Genomic DNA, 7896 nt, shown 5'->3' with positions numbered 1-7896 from the left:
AAATCACATAGATTAGACGGAAAATGCAGTGTGAGCCAAAATGACTGGGTTATGATAACTGTTCATCATGACTATGTTTGTTAATTTGACTCCCAGGCAATGTTATTTCACAAACTTCAGTCTGAAATTGATGGAGGCTCTCTCTCTCTGTGCGTGCGTGCTGTGTGTGTGTGTGTGTGTGTGTGTGTGTGTGTGTGTGTGTGTGTGTCTGTGTGTGTGTCTGTGTGTGGAGAGAAGAAAATAATACAGGGGTGTGTGTGTGTGTGTGCTGAATCTATCCTGCAGAGGCCTGTCTCTGTACACAGCTGTGACCAAGGCTGCAGAGCCAATTCATTAAGCCAGTGGAGGCAGGCTGATAAGCCCAGAGACAGAGCATGGCCCAGCTCCACTCAGTATTCCCCTCCAGTCTGAGGCACAGCAGGACACTCCAAAACCCCCTCCCCCTCTCCTGACTGCCACGCAAACACACACACATACATGTACTGTGCACAAGTGTGCATGCACACACTTTAACACATGCACACACACACACACACACACACACACACACACACACACACACACACCTCTCGCTCAATGCTCACCGTCAAAAGATGTATTGCACTATTGATCCCGTGAAAGGGCAACATTCCTCAGGCTCAAACGTCTTGTGGCTGTAACTCGTTGAATAGGATGATATTAACACTGACACTGACATTCCAAGTCAGCAGCTGGCTGCTGAGACTACAAGCTTATACACACCATTCAAAGATGCAAATGTCATTAGCATCAAGAAGAGTCTGCCCTGTGGCTGTGCTCTTACCTGGATCTCCTCAGCTTACAGACAGATGTAGGAGCACCTATCACAGCGTGTTAGCGTTAGCCGCCAGCCCATCTGAATTACGGTAGTTAGTTATGATTATGAATATGCAGCACAACGCGCGCCCTGACACTACATTTACATTTATATTTTGGCCATTTAGCAGACACTTTTATCCAAAGTGACTTACAACAAATGTCTACATGTCTAAGTAAGTGAATCATCTATCCATCATAAGAAATAGTAATCCAGGGGCCATTGGCAGTTACAATTCTAGAAGAAGGAAGAATTATCATTTATATATTTTTATTATCATTATTATTATTATTATTACTTATTATTTTTACATTTATAGTAGAGAATCTGTACGGGGGGAGACCGGATGAGGAGGTCTTTAGGAGGGACAGTTAAGATGGAGCCTGAAGAGATGGGTCTTCAATGCTAAGTCAACTGACTTTACTTCAGAGACAGCCAGAAAGGATGTGCTTTATCAGAGGAATTACTACAGTAGAATAATACAGTGCATGGGCCCCACATGCCTACCATCCTAAAACTATGGTCACATACAATGCTAAGATAAAACACTGCAAGGGCTTCGACTGGCCACAAGGGCGCACTGCTGTGCCCCCTCATGGACTTGGCTCTTCAACATCTTCAACATCTTCATGCCTGAAAATGTTAATTTCAGCGTGAGGGTCCAAAAACATTAGATTCAGCTATCGTTACAATCAAAGGATAAATCCTTTGTGCGTACAAGGTAGAGTGATAAGAATCACTCTTTGATTTGATGCCCGAAACCACTACCGTCATGCTATGGTTTAATGGAGGGATTATACCGACAAGAAGCCATTTTGCTGAAACTTGTCTCACAGACATAACTGTGAATGTTCTGATCTGATCAGGCCTGTGATAGGTGGTGAGGAGAACTTAGGGCTTAGTGGTGCTGTGGCTGCACACTTAGGACCACAGCACTGGGCTGCCTGGCTTGGGTATCAGTCAGAGCATGTCTCAGTCTAATCCCAATACACACAGCACAGAGCAGTCATGCACACACACACACACACACACACACACACACACACACACACACTAACTGATCTGTGTGTCTGTGTGTGTGCGTGTGATTTGCAGACAGTGTGTGTGTCTGTCTGTGTGTGTGTGTGTGTGTGTGTGTGTGTGTGTGCACATGTGTGTGTGTGTGTGTGTGTAGGTGTCTGTATTTCTGTGCCTGTTTGCAAGAGTGCTGTACTTAAAATGTTCACCTCTAACTATAGGCCTTCTGAATGTCAGTAATTACCAATTTCGAAGCATTTTATTGTGATTCAGTTCAGGCTTATGTGGCATATTGTGGAGCTGTTGTTGTTATAGAAATTCCTGGCTGGCATGGAAACAAATAACATGTCTGCATCTAGCAACATTAAATCAAAACTGTATCAAATTAGCAATGTTTTTGAGACATACTGTACATACTCAAGGCTAAGACACACACACACACACACACACACACACACACACACACACACACACACTGACTTACTGTAGGGTAAAGGAATAACAGTGTGTATATCCATCATCCCCCAGGCCTCTCCTCCTACCCGATATTCGATCTTACACCCCTCGAAACCGGAGCTGCGACCCTCGCCCCAACACAACATCAGCTGTGTTCATTTCAAGAGGACCCTTCCAAACTATCATCACATACTCACTTCCCCACAAATATAGACACATGCACACTATTTCTAGACGGGAGACCTTCAAACGAGCTAAATTGCGTGTGTGTGTGTGTGTGTAAAAACAAGAGTGTCTCAGGGCTGTAATGACACCCCGGTGAGATAACAACCTACTGCAAGCCCAAAAGCCCCAAAGAGAGCAGAGCCTTGATCTTCTGAGGAGGTAAAACATGTCTGGGAGGCTTTAAATCACTCTGTCTGTCTGTAGAGAAGGGATCAGGCCCTGCTGGGGCTTCTAAGGTAAAGGAGGAGCATGTAGACAGAGAGGGGGAGGGAGATATCAAGGTGTTGGGGGGGGGGGGGGGGGGAGCGGGAGGTTTTGGAGGTTCAATGTGCCCTATAATCTCATCCGCCGCCCTCCCTCTGCCCACTGTGGCCCCAGGCAAGAAGCATGTACAGAAGCAGATGCACAACCTAATCCTTAGATAAATCTCCTCCTGGCTCCCCAAACAGCAACAACAAAAACTTGGAGCCCGGTGGCTTTTTGTTATCCTGACTAAGCAAGGAAGTGAGAGAGTGAGAGAGCGTGGAGCACGCCAGTTTGGGCAGGGCTTGGATATGCACACACACACACACACACACACACGCATGTACGCACACACGCGAGCGAGCGCGTACACACACACACATAAAAACACACACACACACACACACACACACTCAAGGTAGGATCTCATTGCAGCTGGTCGTAACCCCAATGATTCACTGTCAACAGCAACAGTCTGTGTGTGATCCAGCTATCTAAGGGGAATGAAGGTAGCCCAGTAAATGATATGGTATTATTCTGTCTGGCTGGCCGACATTCAACTGTTGTATTCTACCTGAATCAGCACTGGTTATGGAGCTCAATGGGAGTATGAAACACATGTAACAACTTGCAGCAACCATCTAATGTAGGAGAGGTTGAATGAAAAATCTGTTTTAATAGCTGTCATTTCCATATTACAGTACATCGTTTCATCAAAGAATATAAATACAGCCTAGAGCAGGAGCTGCGAGTCTAATGGTTTGTTGCTGCAATGTGTGTGTGTGTGTGTGTGTGTGTGTGTGTGTGTGTGTGTGTGTGTGTGAGTGTGTGTGTGTGTGTGTGTGTGTGGTGATGGTGAGTGTTTGTGCTGTTTTGAGGGCAGTGGTGACAGACAAAAAGCTGTCAGGGTGGGAGGGGACAGGCAGGCGTGCAGGCAGGCAGGCAGACAGACAGACAGACAGACAGACAGACAGGCAGACACACACACACACACACGCACACACATGCACACACACACGCACACACACACACACACACACACACACACACACACACACACGCACACACACACACACACACACACACACACACACACACACACACACAGGACAGGAACACTGGACTGATAGAGCTGTCCTTCCGTAGGTTCATACACAGTTGATGTCTCTGTATGAAGCACAGACAACAACCGCCAGACAGGCCTAATTCTATGGTACAGTATCTAGTACATCCACATACCGGTTAGTGGCAACATCTGATAGGCTTGATGTTTCAGTGCACTGCCACAATGAAATCAGAAATACAGTGCTATACAATATACAACTACTTTTTTTCAACAAACAAACACACAACACACGCGCGCACACACACGCACGCACACACGCACACGCACACACACACACACACACACAGCAATATCTCAGATGAGCAAAATAAACAAACAGGTATTGTATGACAACAGCGGATTCCACTCTCTTCTTTGCTTCTCTCGTCCACCTCTCTTTTCTTTGCCCTGTCCTCTTTCTTTCCATCCTGAGATACTCTCGGGTTTCAAATTTTTCTTTCTTTCTTTCTTTTTCTTTTTTTTTCCCTTGGCTGCAGGCCAGTTTATTTCTTGTAAGAAAATCCACTCTTGTCCACTAGAGATGTGTTTGAATGTTAGTGGCTGAAGGGCACGTCTGTGACTCAGTGATGGATACACCCGCAGATTGTAAAAGTGGTTGGCGTTGAGGCGAAGCGTTCTGTTGTGGCTATGAAAAGAGTGTCTGTGATCCACTGTGGGCAGACAAAGGGAATTAAACCAATGGTACTGGAGATGTTATAAAACACTCAGCAGGGAGGAAACCCACTGGTTCTGAGACACAGCTCTCAGACTACATACTGCTGCATACTGTGTCCTCTCTACAGAGGACAGACATGGAAGGACACACCATCTAGAACACCGGCTGTACCGAATCAACAGCTCTGTCCTCCACCTGGCTAGCACTAGAGACAGAGAGAAAGATAGATAGATAGATAGAGAGAGAGAGAGAGAGAGGCAGAGAGAGAGAGGCAGAGAGAGAGAGAGAGGGAGAGATGGTGAGAGAGAGAAAAGGGTGACATTCCTCCTTTGAGCAGCCCACCAGAACACTAACCCTTCTCCCTCTTTCCCTTCCTCCACCTGTCCTCCACAGTCAGTTCTTTTCCCCTGCAGCCTTTTCCCATCCCCTCCCCCCCTCCCTCCCCGCATCTCCCTCCCTCTCTTGTTCATAGTGGCAGGACACACACCCAGGTGCAACAATGGGCAACCTTCTCTCCCATGCATCCTCTCAAAGGCCCTCTGCCCTCAGGTATGAAATTCTATCACTCACCACAAACAGGTGGATTAGACCAAATACACTCTGAGGAGCGAAACAAAGAAACCAGATTCTCTCAGAGATTACCCCAGCCCAGAAGGAGGAGGAGGGAGGTAAGACAATCTGACCTGAACTGTTTTAATAACAACGCCGTAAAGAAACAATAATTGACACCATTTCATTTTGGAGACACCGAAACTGTGTGAACCACACACACACACCCGCACGCTCACACGCACATGCGCAGACACACACACACACACACACACACACACACACACACACACACAGTACCCATTACTATGAGAGTAATAAAGTGGGTTGAGGGTGTTGGCTGGGCTGTGTGCAGTTGGCAGCCATCACGACAGCCCAGCTTTTGTACAAGTATGAAAATGAATATGGAGCAGCAAGACAAACAAGGACGTCCTCTGCACACAGCACCACTCCATCCCTGGGCTATTAACCCCACTACCCAATCTATTTAAGTGCTGGGGTGGGCACTCTAATGTCATTTGTTATTGGTGTGACCAGAGATTACATTTTTGTTTAAAAGACCCCGCTAGCAAGCTTGTGGTGGCCAATAGTCTGTTGTCGGCAAAAGTTAGCGGCCCTCTTTCGGCAAAAGCTCTCTAGCAATGGCATGCCAATGTTGATCTATCATCGGCATAGCAACCTTCTGCTCTCCAACGACATTCCAACAGTGTCTACCAGTGTCATGCTGACTGTCAGCCCATCTTAAGTTGCTGTTGGTTTTATAGCGGCATAATGCCACCACAGATGCCATTATATTACCGGGAGCGGTCCGATATAGGCTGATGAACTGCTCTGGCCCGATAAGCACTTGCTGGCCGAGGAATGTCCATCACGTCCCGCTGCAAAGGACTCTGAGTGGCTGGGAAATGCACATGCTTAGATATATACGGGACAGGCAACCCGATATATACGGTTAAGCAAGTATGTGAAAATCAAAACACCACCAATAGCATCCAATTCATCTGACACCATCCGTTGTTAATTTAAAATGAACAAAGGGAAACTGAACACATTTATCAAAGACATACACTAGCAATTTTTTCTTCCATACTGTAAATAAACAAGGTAAAGAACAAGCCTCAATGCTATTGCTTCTACTGGTTGGGACGGAGCACATTCAGCATATTTCTCCATGCCGGTAGCAGGTGTTGCATAATTCAAATGATCTGCTTGATCTTGGTTATAATAAATCTTTGGTCTGTGGGAGCACTCTCTGAAACTCACATTCAGCAGTGTTTATTCACCATGAATAACCTTGTTGTCTCTGTGCTGCTTCAGTGGCTACGTGAGCTGAGCAAAAATCTTTCCAAAGGAAAGTACTGTACCAGAAAGTACTGTACCAGGGACAAAGTTGAGAGAGACTTATCACAAACACACTATGTCATGAGGAATCATGAGTAATGGGTATATTGGGTAATGGCTATAGTCTTTATATGTAGAAGACCTCCAGATGACCTTGCGCTCCAATTAGGAAAGAGAAAGCACACAAATGAGAGGCAGTGGGAGGGAGTTAGGGAGAGAGAGAGAGAGAGAAAGAGCTGTCTGGCATCCACCCTTCTTTTTATTTGTTGTATGATTCAGCCAGCCTGCACCCATACCCTCATGCACCCTCTCTCCCTCCCCCCTGATCCCCCTCATCTCCCATCCCCACCCCCACACCACAATGGCGTTTGGATTCTACCTCCAAGGGAGGGAGGGTTGCAACACTCTGGCTGAGGTGATGCTGTGGCCTGCCTCATTGTTATTATGATTTATTTTTTAATGAGCAAGCAGCCCTCCCTCCGCCATACAAAGGCCTGATTGAATCTGGCATTCCATTAGCATGTAAAAGAGCCCCAGCTTCATCTGTGAGCTGCTGACTGACAGCTGATATCATCTCTGTAATAGCTCCATACTGGAGCCAGCCAGGGAGAGAGAAAGAGAGAGAGAGAGAGAGAGAGAGAGAGAGAGAGAGAGAGAGAGAGAGAGAGAGAGAGAGAGAGAGAGAGAGAGAGAGAGAGAGAGAGAGAGAGAGAGAGAGAGAGGGGTGGGCACAATAACGCACAGTTTGGAGGAAAAGAGTGGAGGGGGTGAGAGGGATTACTGTGGGATCTGAAAGAGGGGATGGGGAGAGAGAGAAAACAGTGGAGGGGCTGGTGGATCCTACAGTAGGTTTTGTCTCAGTAGGTCTCAGTTTGGTACGGTGGGACCCCATGGTGTTCACTGGAGATGTGTTTATTCATTTGAGTATTTCAGTTATACTCTCAGCCTGCTGCATTGAACAGGAAACAATGACAGTTTCACAAATATTTACCTCAGAATCAGATTGAGCCACTGTACAAGGAAAGGATACTGGTTATATGTGAAGCACACCCAGTGAATCCCTGGGCCAGGTCACATGATACCATGTGTATCCAGGGTTAGGGTTAGGGGGATTGGAGCATGCACGCAGCACACACATGGATAGAGTAGTCTACGTCACATGTGTTTCTCTGCGTCAGCTTTGCACCACTTCTCACCCATCCTCTGTTCTTCCTGCCTTTGTATCTAAAGCAGTCTCTCTCTCTCTCTCTCTCTCTCATCCACTTCCTCATTCCCTGCATCACTGAACACCCCTCCTCTCTCCTGCTCTTTCACTCTCCCTCCATCATCCTCACTTGATCTGGCTGCCTCTTCGCTCTCACTCTTTTTCTCTCTCTTTCTCTCTCTCTCTCTCTCCCTCTCTCTCTCTCTTTCTCTGCAGTAAATGGTGATTGAGCAAACAGTGTGGTG

This window comes from Nansenia antarctica (genome assembly GCF_963989245.1).
Source record: "Nansenia antarctica genome assembly, chromosome: 6".
NCBI classification, from domain to species: domain Eukaryota; kingdom Metazoa; phylum Chordata; class Actinopteri; order Argentiniformes; family Microstomatidae; genus Nansenia; species Nansenia antarctica.
The sequence above is the reverse complement of the archived record's forward strand: the minus strand, read 5'-3'. Positions refer to the sequence as shown.